This window comes from Vidua chalybeata, chromosome 1 (genome assembly GCF_026979565.1).
Source record: "Vidua chalybeata isolate OUT-0048 chromosome 1, bVidCha1 merged haplotype, whole genome shotgun sequence".
NCBI classification, from domain to species: Eukaryota; Metazoa; Chordata; class Aves; order Passeriformes; family Viduidae; genus Vidua; species Vidua chalybeata.
Genome location: NC_071530.1, coordinates 136132565 through 136147954, shown reverse-complemented (window position 1 = coordinate 136147954; position 15390 = coordinate 136132565).

Genomic DNA, 15390 nt, shown 5'->3' with positions numbered 1-15390 from the left:
ATTTGGGTTGTGTAACAGAACTGAAACTCACTGTTCATTTTTAACCCATTTGAGGGCAAGTTAATTAACAAGCCCTGGTTAAGATGAGAATTCTCTACAGCTGTCACAACGAACATATTAGAATGTGTAGACACAGACATACATGCACACACACATTTAAAATTGGAGAAAATAATTAAAATTGAGTTTAATCAAATATGAAAAAAAATCCCTCTGAAGAGCTTAAACCTTTTGGGACTAAGTTTTGCTTTTGTGCAGAAAGCAATCACTGTCAGAATAAAGTTGATTTTTTTATAGATTGTCTTGAAGGTTTTCTAGCATGTTTAACCTTAATTATAGTTTCTTTTGGAATAGCTAAATTTTTTTCCAATTAAAGCCAATTGCTCATGATAGTCAGGGGAACACAGTATTATTTCTTTAAAAAGTTAATTTATATGGTAATAAACTGTAATCTTTCCCAGGACTTCTACAGAATCTGTTGTAATAAAAAAACCTGATTGTTTTTAAAAGCATTTCTATATCACTGTGATGATTTACATTATCAATTATTGACAATTGATGATGATCTACATTATCAATTATTAGTAATTTTAATAATTGTCTCCCTGAGTAAGAAAATTACACCTATTCAGAAACGTAGCTTCTTAGTTTGCTCGACTCTCTTTGTTGGCAGCTAATCAATCAGCTACATTGGGAACTAATTTCTGGCTAGCTGGAGAAAAAATTCCTTTCCCTCAGTTCTATTTTTCTTTTCTTTTCTTGATATTAACCCAAAGAACTTCCAATAAGATCCAATAATTTTTTTACTCTTTTTTTTATATATGCCATCTTTATAATATTGTTGCTTTTATATCTACATACAGATGATCCATTTATGCAAAAATATCACAAAGTAATTATTCATGTTAAAATGGGCTGATTGTATAATGACATTTCTTGTTTTTCTCTTCATCTAGTCATTTTATATTATTAATTCATCTTTTTGTTCTGAAACAAAGAATAGTTAATGCATTCACTGTTTCCTTATTTTGTGGGTTGGGAGATCATGTCCGTTCTTTTGTGCTGTTTAACAGTTTCCTTTCCCTCTTTTATCTTTAATTTGAAGCTCACTTAACAACACATGTCAGTTTTGCAAGCCTGAGGTCAATGACCCTTTTTAAATTGCACTGAAAGTATTCATACAATGAATACTTTCAGTGCAATTAAATAATAAGTTTTCATACAATGCTCCAGAAACTGGGTCTCAAGGTTCCCATTGATTCTCTTACATTTGGCAATAGGAATATGGCCTATATTTTTCCCAAACTAATTTCCATTTCAGCTATTATTATTATCATTATTATTTGTAGATTTTAAAATCACAGTGATTTCAGTATTTGATTGAAGGATACCCCGGACCGAGTCCCATGGGGCGGGGTGACCTTCAGTTGGCTGGTCAACAGGTGCCTGGATAGCATAATTAAAATCCCCACCAAAAAGACGGAAGGACTCTTGAGCTGCTGGAATCCGAGCGGGTTTATTGAGGATTGATCGAAGGAGTAGGGAGGCAGAAATAGGAGCAGGGGGACAACCACACTCAGGGGAGGCAGACTCCGAGAGCCCTGGGGAAGGAGGGGCCAGAGTATATAACTAGGAAGGGAAGGAGTAACTAGGGTACAAATGATCCAATGGGAAGAGGGTGTAAGGGATGGGGTAACACAAACTGGGCCAATGAGGGAAAAGGGAAGGAGTGGTTTACAGAGGGAACCATTAGGAGCAATGAGAATTGGGAACTTTCCAGAACTTGGGGAGATGACAACCACAAACTGACAGGTGATAGGCATGTGCTCATTTGCACTGGGGGGGCAGAGGACTCTGGGGAAATGCCTTCTGCCCACTGTCCTCCCCATGGGCATATCCCACATTTGATTACTTGAGAATCTTTGAGTTTTCATTTAATGCTGATGGATTATCTTCAAAAGTCCTTATATGTAAATATTACTAAAGCCCTTACAGTTATGTTGTCTGATTTCATTATGAAACTGAAAAGGTATGGTTGTGTGTTTAAGAGATAAAGTACAGTGCGCCAGGAATTCCTAAACCCATTAGGAAATAAGGAATAAAATACTCTGTCTAGAATTATTAAAATCTAGCATTTTTAAACTTTTTATATATATCTCAGTTCAGTATAACTGCAATTGAAATACTGGAACATGTTTGGTCTTTCTTTAAAGTATCTTTCATTAAAGGATGCATAATGATGACAATTAGATTGAAGTAATTAAAAAGTTCCTGGCCCAAACCAGCTCTGTGAATGTGAAACATAAGAATTGTGGTAGACAGCAGTATAACCATGGAGAAAATAATTTAAACACAATTCCAGGGAAATCTATGTTGTGCTCCTTGCTTCAAAGTTTCAAAGTTTTCCTCAAGTGAACATGACAGCTTGCTATTTCAAAATTATCACTCTACAAAAAGCTGGAACCAGAAAGTCATTTAAGAGTGACAAAATAGAAATAATACTCAATTTCTTTCAATGTTTGCCATAAAAAGCCCAGATAAATAAGGACTGAAATGAAAACAAACAAACAAAAAAAACAAACCTTCTAATAAATAGAAAACTTCCAGCAGTCTAAATTCTTATTTTCAGTGACTGTGTGAGGGAAAAATGAGGAATAAACAAAACTGTAAGAATTGTGCTAAATTTCCATCTAATTAGTGACCATAAAAGATAAACAACCTAAACATAATGTATTACTACCTCATTACAGGTCAGAAGGAAGGTCATTTTATTTCCTAATTGAAAACAACAGTTTTATGATGACAGTTACATCTGTAGTCATCAATCAGAATGACCAAGCACAGGAGTGACACCGGTCTCTAGAGGATGCCAGTGCAATGCTTATGTATTTCCAGGTAGAAGGATCCATCAAGTGAGTCAAGGGTGGACATCCTGCAACAGGAAATGAAAAATGACTTGTCAAGATGAAGTCAAAACAGGAAAACAGAGAAGCAAGACCTGACGGAGTGACAAAATCACACCATAAAATGGTAGTGGCAATGACAGCAGGATTTGTTCCTGCCTGTATTGGGAAAGAAAAAGAAAAAAAGAAAAAGAAAAGAAAAGAAGAAAAAGAAAAAGAAAAAGAAAAAGAAAAAGAAAAAGAAAAAGAAAGAAAAAGAAAAAGAAAAAGAAAAAGAAAAAGAAAAAGAAAAAGAAAAAGAAAAAGAAAAAAAAAGAAAAAAAAAGAAAAATAATTATCTGTCAATCGCAGTAGGGAAGAGTTTGGGCATCAGTTTGCAAATAAGGCAGAACTAACATGTTTAGAATCTCATTTTCAACCACAGCAGACACAGACATATGTGATTATTGCCATCTTTGTAACTGCAAGTCTTTTCCGTGTTGAGTGACTGCACTTACTGGACAACAGAGGCTTAAATTAATTTAATTAGAATAATTTAATTAGACAGGGACAGTTTACTTTTTGGCCGTATACTGGACATGGCACTTGATGCTATAGTCTAGTTGAGGTGTTAAGGCATAGGTTGGACTTGATGATCTTAGAGGTCTCTTCCAACCTCATTATTCTGTGATTCTGTGATATACAGTTTAAAGAAGCCTTAACTTTTATCAAATTTTTAATCATAAAGAAAAATATATACAAGAGCTCAAATATAAAAAGCACGAATTACAAAAAATGTCAAGGAATAACTTGCCCTAATATGTTCCTTCCTCAAGTTATTGTTTAATTTTGGGATATAGTAATACCAATACAGAGTCTAAATTGGGAGGGGTATTTTTGGACACTGGTGACATCATAATTTTGTTCAATTGCAATTTAATTCTATGATTTAATTTAATGAATCAGATTGGAATGGACCTCCTGAAGTCATCAGGTGTAATCCCTGTCTTTGATCAGGTCTCCACTTAAGATGATTTTGCACAAATTTTTACTGTCTTCAAGGACTGAGATTTCACAGCCTTTCTGTGCAACTCCTTGGAGTGTTTGATCACCCTGATGGCTTTTCCATAGATAATCATAATTTCTCATTTTTTGCTTGTGGCCATTACTTCCTGTCATAGGATTGTAGGCCTCTGAGAACAGTCTTTGTCTTCACTACAGCCTCCCATCCAATAATAGAATACAGCAGGATCTCCCTTAGCCTCCCTCTCAACCATTTCTCTCAACCTTACCCTTCTTATTGCCTATGTACTTCCAGAAGACTGTATTTCACATCCCTCATGAGTTCTACCTCCTCCTCAACTGTTGCTTTTGGCTCTCCAATCCAGCACACCTGAGCATTATCTATGTGGTCCTCCCAGCTGGCCAATCCTTATCTCCAGACCTCTTACACTTTTCCTGCTTTAGATCTCAGTCAGGGACCCCCTGCTCAACTCTACTGGCACTCTGCCTTGCCTGATAAACTTTCTACCATATCAGCATGAATCATTCTGTGCTTTGAGGGTGTAAACCTTGAAAGTCAACCAGCTCTTAATGGCCTCTTTTACTCTTCAGGCTAGACTCTCATGACATCTCAACAAGCACAATTTTAACAAGCCAGAATCTGTTCTCCAGAGGTCTTCAGAGGGTTTAATTCTGCTATTTTTTTTTCTTTTTACTCATTTATTTTTGAATCTTGAACCATTCTGTCTCAAAGTGCTATAGTTAAGGCTGCCACCAGCAAGCACCTCACCAGCTGGTTCTTCCCTATTCATGAGTACATACTCTCCCATGGACTGTATGCTTGAACAAACTGTCCCTCAGTATTTTTCAGAAGCTTCCTAGAGTCTTTACACCTGTTACACTGCTCATCAGCAGATTTTGGAATGGTTAGTGTATCCTATGTGAATGATGTCATGTGAGCATTAAACTTTCTCCAGCAGTTTAAAATGGTTTCATCTTATTCTTCACCTTTAACAAGTAGTGTATGGAAAACACCAAGGTTCAAGACCACCATTGTTGGTCTTTTCTCTGATCCTTGAGTTTACAAATTACTTGTGACACCTTCCAAGGCAAAATATATTTCCTGCTCAATAAGAAAATTTGAATGAACCATTTCAACTAGAATCTCTATGGGACATAATTTAGACTTAAAATACTTACTGTATTTGGTTTACACGGAAGGGTTTTGATAGCAGTAGGGCTTCAGGGATGGCCTCTGTGAGAAAACACCATGACCTGCCCCCATATTGGACAGAGCCAATTTCAGCCAACTCCAAGTTGCCACCAGTGAAGCTGGTGGCACCTTTGTGGTAACCTGTAAAAAACACAGTGCAACAGCTGTGAGAGAGTAGAAAAACTGTGAAGGAACAAAATTAATATTTTAACATTCTGTGAAGGACTGTCTCCTGTGGGTGGGACCCCATGCTGGAGCATGACAAAACATGAGCAACAGAGACCGCACATTATGAAGTGACCATAGCTCCCATTTCCCATCTCTGTGCAATGCTCGGTGGGAAGAGGCAAAAGAGTAAGGAGTGAAACTGAGCCTGAAAAGGAGGGAGGGATGGAGGGAAGCAGGTTTTAGTTTGGGGTTTTTTTGCTACCCTATTCTTATTTTAATTGCCATAAAGTAAATTAATTTCCCAAGTAGAGTCTGGTTTGTGCATGACAGTATTCGGTGAGTTATCCCTGTCCTTATCCTTACCCATGAGCTTTTCATCTTATTTTCTCCCTGTGTTCTGCTGAGGAGGAAGACTGAAGGCGCAGCCTGGAGGACACCTGTCAGCCAGCCAAGTTGGACCCATTACATCTGAGAAATCAACACAGAAAAGGCTGTTTGCCCCTTTTAGCTTGATGTTTAAATATAAATTAATTAAGTTCAGAACCAATTAATAAATCTGAATAGGGACAGTTTATATATGGTAAATTATGTTATTTGTGCTGTATGGATTCTTAAGCATTAAACCAACTCTACAATTTAATATAGGTTTTGAGAAAAGAATATTTTTTTCTCTTTTATTTAGTGTGGGCTTTTAAATTACAGCTGGTCTTGTTGAGTGTTATCAGCCATGTCACCCTGTTTCATGACCTGTAAATAGTTCAATAGCTTATGTCAGGATATGAAAACACCTTGGCTTGAAAGGTTTGGAATGGAAGGGTTTTATCCACTTACATCACCTCAAAGTCCAGAGATAAAGTGACAGTATACAAACTAAAAAATAATAGCTTTGAAGTACCTTTTTAAAGAATCTGTTCCTTTTAAAAATGGGATTTTTTTTCACTCTCATCTTGTGTTTTATTACATCTGTCACCTGAGAAAAGCACATTCATTCCAGACCCTAAAGAGAGACTTCTATTGGCACTTGAAAACTGTTGCACCATTAGTTCCCTGAACAATAATATTTTCAGACTTCTTTTACATTTTTTTTCTTAATTAGATGAAGCATCTTAAATACCTAATGCTTTTCTTACCAAACTGAAGCTGTTTCTTTGAATCATAGGGTACAGCTACCTAGACAGGAAAGATTTCTTTCCCAGCAGTACTCTCTAACTGGCACAAAAGATCCTTCAGCAGTTTGTAATAGTAGATCTGGAGCTGCTTTGGTCAGTCATCTGCTTATGCAGCTGATAGGTCTTTTGTCTTCTCTAGCCTCAAGGAAATACTTATTTTTTTTTTATCATTCATTCTTGTGTCCTAGAAGGTACCTTCCTTCCATGTGGCAGTTACATGGGTTGAATAGGTGATTATAAAATAGGTCTAAAAGCCTATGGTATTAGTAATATCAATCAGAGAAAGGTTGTGAATGTAAATTTTCATATCCTCAGAAAAATTAATAGAACTAGATAACAGACATTCTTGAAAATGAAATGCTTTTCTTATAAGGATTCCCCAGATTTGGACCAACACCATCCAGCTCTCTATAGCTCTCTGTTTATGAGTATTTTCTGAAAACATGATGTGGTCAAAATATTGTAATGGACAAGCAGAAAAGTAACTACATACAAGTGATGCCAAGAATGTATTACTAGTCTAATCAAAATTTTTATGGCATAACTAAAACACAAGTTTATTATTAGGTCAGGTACAGAGATACTAACACTCACAGAGGAAATAATTTGGTCATTATGTATTTCCCTTACAAGATTACATTTAAAAGTTGTTATACAATAAAAACTGAGGGGTTTGACAGCTCTCCTTTTCCTCTGCTGTGTTTACCATTATGTTTACACTGCTCCCTCAAGTTCTAAGGCTGAGGGCTTCTGTCTTGGAATGCCAGGGAAGGGTAACTGAGCTGTCATCAGTCAGAAGCCTTCACAGGGAGATTAGCTGTGTGTGTTCCTTCTTCACTTTGCAAGGATTAGCAAGATGTTCATGCTTCCTTCTCATCACCCTAATGTTCACTTGAGGTCCTATTTTTATTCTGACATGCTTTGTGCTCTGTCTGCACTAGACTATAACTCATTTTGCTTTTGACTTTGTAAGGTATCATATGTTGAATATGAGTTAGATGTTGGTTATGTATCTTTTGTGTTACACCCAAAACTGAGAGGTTTTTTACTAACTTGGTTTTGTATCCATAATTCACCACTGATTGGTGAATTGCCGAAAGCCTTGACATCTCAGGTATCATTTAATTATTTTCCCGTTATATGTTGAATGAGCTTTCTGAGTTCATTCTCTGTTAGTTACATACAGTAACTAACTGTTACTACTCCCTATATGCAAATTATTTGTAGTAGGCATTACAGCATAAAATAATACCATTTTAAGAAAAAAAGTAGATTAGATCCACATAGGCATTAGCTGTTACAGCTAAGCAAACTAAAATAAGCTCAGGCCAAATCCAGACAAGATGAGTTCCTGCACTGTCAAATCAACACATAGCTAGTGGGCCTATATTGATAACAACAAAAAATTTTAGTTACCAGGCTGCATTATGTCAGGTTTCTGTTCTAGAAAAGAATACTAACTATCTCAAAAGCAACCTTGCATGAGCAGGCAGCTGTCCAGTGCTCAGTTGCCTGCTGGTGTTAAACCATGACGGAGTTATAATTGTGCTTTCCCATTGCTGGTACCCTGTGAAATTATTCAAAGAGTTGAACTTCCTGGATATAAATATGTTATACTTATGTTAAGCCTGCTGTGAATAAAAACAGGGGAAATAACTTTATTTCAAAAAGTCACAAGCAATTCCATCTCCTAGAAATCCAGTAGGCAGATTGTAGATAATGGAATGTTACATTTGCCTCTTCTATTTAATGGATGATCTATGGAAGCAGAATAACAATTTCAAACACATTTATCTGATGGCTAGGAAATTATAAAAAAGGCAATAGTAAAATTATATAATTTCATAAAAAATAAAAAAAATATTTAATGCATACTCTAAGCTGTCACTGTACATAGAGACATGGTTATATTTTATTATCACTTGACTCATTGCAAATACTATCATTGGTCATAAAATTACTATACTTTTTAAATGTTTCAGCTATAATATTTGACATTGTCATCATCTGATGTAGTTAATTCTAAAGGATAGTTTTCCATCTACCCAAAAGTCTATTTATTATTTTTTAAAATATATATAAGCAAAAGATAGGCTAATTCACTTTTATGTATACACATAACTATAACTAGTTTAGTTTACTGTTATTTATATTTGTCTGTGCCTTCTAAAGTTAAAAAGTTTGAATTTAGTGATTTCTCCTAGCACAGTATGTTTTACGATATGCTTTAGACTATGCATATATTCTCTTTGCAAAATCATAAACAACTGTGCTGATTAGCTTATTTACTTCAGACTGTAATTAGAAAAATAACTACCCAAAATGTGTAGCCTATCTTCAAATTATCAACTGTGTGAAACTACCAAAACATGATTTTCCCTTAGATATGAATGACATTTCATAATATGCATGTTACTAGGTCTCTGCATATCCTTACTTAGAAACATAGTGTTAATGTATGAAAACCAAGAGCCAAACATAACCAGTAACAGATTTAAATATATGCAGTAATATAAAGTAATATGATTTATGTCATAGTTTCTCATTAGTTCTTAGTCAGCAGAAGTTTCTAAAAACATAGTTTATCAAAATTTATGTTTAAGTTCATGTCATAGAAGAGAGATGACATAAGGCATTCTTCTAATGTAAAATTACAGAAGATTATTTCAATTACTGGGAGCTGTAAAATTATAATTCTCAAATTTCTAATTCAAATATATTTTATAAATCCAACAATTTTCAGGCATTTTTTCACTTACCTGTGTTACTCGTACAGCTATTCTGAAGCTGTCTAAGACAACATGCAACATATGCAGTAGTTAAAAACTGCCTGGGTAAGGTTGCTTTTCCAGGTTTATTGACAGATGCATGCGATGACCTGCAAGGCTGACTATGGGGTTTGTCACTTGTGACTGATGTAGCCATTCTGTGCTTATGCTGATAAAACCTTTATTCAACTTCGCATTCTCATGCATTTTCTCTTACCATGTACAAAACAAATGTATCTTTTTGACCAGCTGTCACTTCATTTAGGATAAGACAAATTTTTTGTGCTTCAGCTTTCCATGAAAAAAAAAGAAGAAAAAAACCCAATAGGTAAAAGGAATTATTTGTTCCTTAGAAATTACAGTTACCAAGAGTGGATGGCACACTGTTTCACTCATTGGTGAAACTTGTCAATGTATGATCTGTGTTATTCTCAAGCAGTTTCATGTGAAGTGTCCCACTAATAAATACTAGGATTATATCTTAAAAATTACTCTGAATACTTCAAGGCATGGTATACCTAGTAATGTATTATTCACACAGGTATTTAAAACTGTCAGATATTCTTGTAACGATGATATTGTTAGCAAACTAAAGCTGCTTTTCTGTGACTAAGACTGTAAGATATTAAAAAAAAAATGACAGGCCAATGGACAGGCTCTGCAAATTTGTGATGTGAATTATCCAGAAATCCAGTTTGTATCTTTTTTTCAAACATCCATCAAAGCTACATAATGTCACAAAAGAGTTTATTTTGGAAACCTATAATGCATTCTCTGAAAGAATTAAAGACTTAAGAATCTATGTACTCCAATCTTTGCATATCTCTAAATACAGCTATTTAGAAATGCACAATCTTATGTGGTTTTGTAATTTTTAATTAAAAAAATAGAATTCAAGAGTCATGTTAACCACTTTCACTAGTTATTAACTCTGAGGTGAGAAAATTACTCCCAAGCCTTAAACATGGCAATACTGCTTATATATTTATGTGTCATAGCTTCCCTGAGGCTTAATTTGTGCTCAGATAAAACCCCATGAGTGTTCCAGGGACAGATGAGGATGAAGAGTGAAGAGTCTGCACACTGAGTTTCGTCTATTCAGGGAGATAAGAAACCTGCCAAAGAATCCAGATGACTTACTTCTGGATGATGAAAATAGGCCTGAATATGCCCTATAACGTGGGGAAAAACTTCATTAACTTGCCAATATTCTGATAAATAATCTATCTTGTAACTGAAAAGCTTCTTTATCCCATAAGCTTCTAAACATTCTTCATACTTACATGGTTTCAGTACTGCTGGCTGAATGCCCTGTAGACAAATATAAAATTTTAAACATTTCCTTTTAATTTTCTTTTTAAATGCTGGTTTAAATTTGTTTTTCAACCAGAAGGCATTCTAAAACTTAACCCAAAGAAAATGTGAGTTTATACTTCAAATATTACTTGAGGGATTCTTTTGTCAGAGGAGGAGACAGTAGAAAAGGAAACCTTTGAAGCAGGAGAACTTAATGTTATTAAACAATGACATTTTGTCTTGCATCTGCCAAATAATTTATCTCAGCAGAAGATAAGTAAAAATGCTCAGACTTAACAAACAATCAGGACTCTCCTTTGATAAGTTCCATTAAAATGTTCTCAAGAAAAAAAAAATAGAATTGTCTGAATCAGTCACCAACACTGATGTCCACTACAGAAACTATAGAAAAGAGTAAAGTACACATTCTTTATTTTTCCTTTTTCTTTTATTTTAAATACATTTCAGGATTTTGCTCTCCTGTTTCTGTGCCTTGGGAAAACATGGACGTAAAATCTTTTAGGTTTACTACTGAGGACCAGAAATGACTCTAGAATAAAGGCTGAGGAGGAATTTGCGGTACCTTCATCTTCATGATGAAGACGTGTCAACCACCCATTTCCAGATTCATTAAAATCCAAGAAAGCTACAGGGACCCTCCACCACTAAATCCATAATTTAGTAAATAACATTATGACTTCTCTTATTATTTAACTTATTACTTAAAAGTTCTCTTCTAATAACTGAGCAACAATGTAATAAATTTTAAAGAATATGGACAGGTATAGATTGATATCGGGTCACTTCATGCAAGTGAAAGAACAAAGTGATGGAAGCAAAAGCACAAAGCAATTCAATGCCAATATTGAACCTCTCAAGACCTCAATCCTCATGCAATATTAATGTGAATCCAAGACAATTTCTGTCAAGATTTTCAGCTAATGAGTTAGATTCCTATCCAATTAGATGCTAAAGCATTTTTAATTGGAAATGTTTTACCCAAGCACTGTATTTTCTATCTGATTGTGACAGTTGGGCATGTTCTCTGGATTTAAGATTAGCTGAGGAAGTTAAGAATCATGGCCTTTTTTTATACAGATATTCCATAAATGGGAATTCATTTAAAAATATTATAACTAACTTTCCCATTCTGAAATATATCAGATAACTATTATACAGATAATTATTCATACAACTTTATTGCATATGAATATATCTCAATATTAAAATTAAACTATTAATTTTTCTTCTAGGTAAAACTAAATATCAAAAATTTAGATGTAGTATACTCAGATAGCAATAGTTTTTGCCATAATTAAAATACAAAGAAGAATAGTAAAAGTTCAAATGTTCAAATTGTCATAATGCTGTAAAAATTGCTGATCATCATCAACACATTATCAGCAAGAGTTTATGTTGGTGTTTTATTTACAGGTGTAAAATTCTGACATCTGTAATAAAATTATGGCTGTTAAGTTATTCTAATAAAATCTATTTCTTTTACACAAATTTAACAGTGGGAGTTACAACAAAAAATTGAAAATTATTCTGTTACTCTGAGACTTTTTTCTTTCACAAGAAATAATAAAAAAAAATTTTCATAGTTGTAAAAATCATAGCCCATTAGTGCTACAGACCTTCCAAATTAGCTGATCAGCCATTTTTCCTTAATGGTGAACCCTAGTCTATTATGTATCATTTAATCTCGAAAGAATCATTTGCATAACCCAACTTCACCTTAAAAAAAAACCACCCACAGTACTTCAAACAAAATCACATAGAACTGTTTTTTAGCAGTTTTGACTTTGTCTGAAGTCAAAGAATGAATTTTTGTTTTAACATGTGGGGTGTGGGGTGACACTCATTTCTTCTAAATACCTTCATCCCTATCACAAAGTACAAACATCAGGAAACTGACATTTGGAAAACATCAAGCTCACTTAAATCTGTCAAACTTAATTGCCACATATTAATAAAAGGTCCAGTTCTTGCATCTTAGGGCTTGCAAGTCTACACAGTGTTCAGCTACTGTCATCTGAATAACTACTAAAGTTGCTGAAAAAGCTAACATATTTGTTCATAGATAAACATGGTAGAGGTGAAATTAACTAGACAAAATATAAATGTTGCTTCCAATCTTTAAAATGTCTAATGCTAAGTAAGGAAGATATGGGTCAAAGCCATAAGGCTGAAATTTAATGTAAGAATTTATAACCATTGCATTTTTTAGAGAAAGAAAAGACATTTTCATTAACAGTCTGCACATAGAACAGTGATTCACTTGAAATAATTTCATAATGCCAACATTATTAAAAAGAAACATTTTCACCAAAGCTGGTGTCAAAGAGACTGGCAATATATATTCAAATTCCATTTAGATCAACCTTCAGCCAATTCATATTCATTCATCAGATACAGGCACTGGAAGAAAGAAAACACTCTTCCAATTCTTTTAGGTGTAATAGCAATGATTTATAACAGGAAATAATTAACCATTAGTGTAATTTGTGACATTGTTGAACTAAATTAGCAAAATTTAATTTTAAAATTTAAAAATGTCTTGTCAGTCTTCTAAACACTCCCAACAACACAGATCTTTATTTCTGCACCTGATATATGTAAATGTGCATAAATTAATATTCAGCTTTAATAGTTTTCAATCATCAAGTGACAGCCATATGATGCAACATTTAAAATAATAATCTTCAAGTGTATATCATATATTTTTTAATAAGAAAGGATAACTTTTGCTTTGCAGCTGTGTTTATTTTATCTAACAATTGTTCACTGGGAACTTTTTACCCCATCTAAAAATTATACTTAAATAACATTTTTCTCTATCCATAGTGTCATCTTTGTTTGCTTCTTTGTTTGTTTTACCCAGGACTAGCAATCTATAGGGAACTCCTCACCCCACATGGAAGTAGGAAAATATTTTTATTATGATTCAGTTCAATTATCTGTATTTCATTGCACTCATAAGAAATCTTTAAGGAAGAAAAAAAAAAAGCCACAGGATCCACTCTGAGTCAATAATTTTTGCTAACAACGGGTCTATTACAAATTTTTCTTTCAGGCTAATTTCAGTTTCTAAAACTTGATGCACTTCGTTTTTGTGTTACACTGAGTTAAATGCATCACATTTCATGCTTCATTTACCTGCTCTGTGACTGTAGTCTATATAATAAACACAAAGCTGCGTACTAACAATTCCGTCTGAAGAAATTTGTTGCCTGCATTATTTTCTTCTAGAATCTCCCTTCCTCATCATAGAATCATAGAAAAAATTAGGCTGGAAAAGACCTCTAAATTCATTGAGTCCAGCTGTTAACTCAGCACTCCCAAGTCCACCACTAAACTGCAAGTGCCACATCTACACCTCTTCCAAATACCTCCAGAGATGGTGACTCAACCACTTCCCCAAGCAGCCTGTTCCAGTGTTTAACTACTCTTTCAGTAAGGAAATTTTCCCTAACATACTACCTAAATCTGCAATGGTGTAACCTGAAGCCAATTCCTCTTGTCTTATCTTGTTACTTGGGAGATGAGACTGACCCCCACCTCACTACAACTTCCTCTTAGGTAACTGTAGAGAGTGATAAGATCCGTGCTTACAATGGATTTGGATTAGGCCACAGGAACCTGCTGTGAATGTTGTATAGTCTAAAGCCATGCAAATCTCTTTGGGACTGTACAGGACTATAATTAGGGTTAGTGGGAACCCTTTAACCAGTAAGTAAATTCTTGGTTAAGATGAGAAAATTGATTATTCCTTTCTTTATTGTTACCCTTTATAGTTCATTATCTCTTTTTTTTTTTTTTTTTTTTTTCTTTTTTTTTGTGCAAGGTAAAATTCCATCATCTCTCTTCGCTGCACAGCAGTGCAGTCTAATGATGTTCATTCCTGCACTACATCAGAAACATATTCATATGGTAATCCATCAAATACATTTTAAACTTAAAATCATTATATATTTACTTGCTCAGTGGTGGGCTAGGCAACACAACAAAGTGTTCTAGTAAGTACAGCAGCAGTAATCTGATGGAGGAAAGAAACTGCAGCATCAAATATCTACTGCAGAGAATGCAAATTGCTTAGTGTCTCTCTAGTAGATGTCATGGATTCAATCAAGACTTACAGGTTTATTAACATAAGCAATATGTTTAGACAAGTTTATTTGAATTTCTTCACAAATGGTCATAGATATATGGTCTTAAGATCTGCAGAATGTTCAGATTTCCCATATATAAATATTACAACTACATTATTTAAAAATATTAATTGAAAAGGTTTAGTTTAAAACTAGCATAACATTTCAACCAATAAACATGAGGATATGCAGAATAGATACCCTAGGCATCTTTCTTTACCACTGACCCATGAATGATACGTTGCATAGTAATTACAGATTTTTTTTCCAGCATGCAATGCCATTGGGTTCCCTCCAGAACCTAGATCTGACCTCTAAAGGGTACATACAAGAATAATTAAAATACATATTACATAATGAAATTCATACATTGTAGACTTTACCTGGAAATGTTTATTTATGCAAACAGAGAAAGGACTTGTATTAACCTTTTTTTTGTTGAGAAAAAAATACTATCTATAAGGAAAAAAAAAAACAAAACAAACAAAACAATCTCCCTGATATATTAGAAAGTAAACATATTTGAAAGAAGATAATTAAAAGTTTGTTGATCATCCTGCTTCCAGCTCAGTGAGTTAAGACATTGCGAAAAACCTCCAAAAAATGATAATTTATTTATGAATGTAAATATATATTACAGAATCACAGAATGAGTAAGGTTGGGAGGGACCACAAAGGCTCATGTAGTTTAACATCTCTGCACAAGCAGGGTCATGCCAGAGCACAGAATTGCATCCAGAT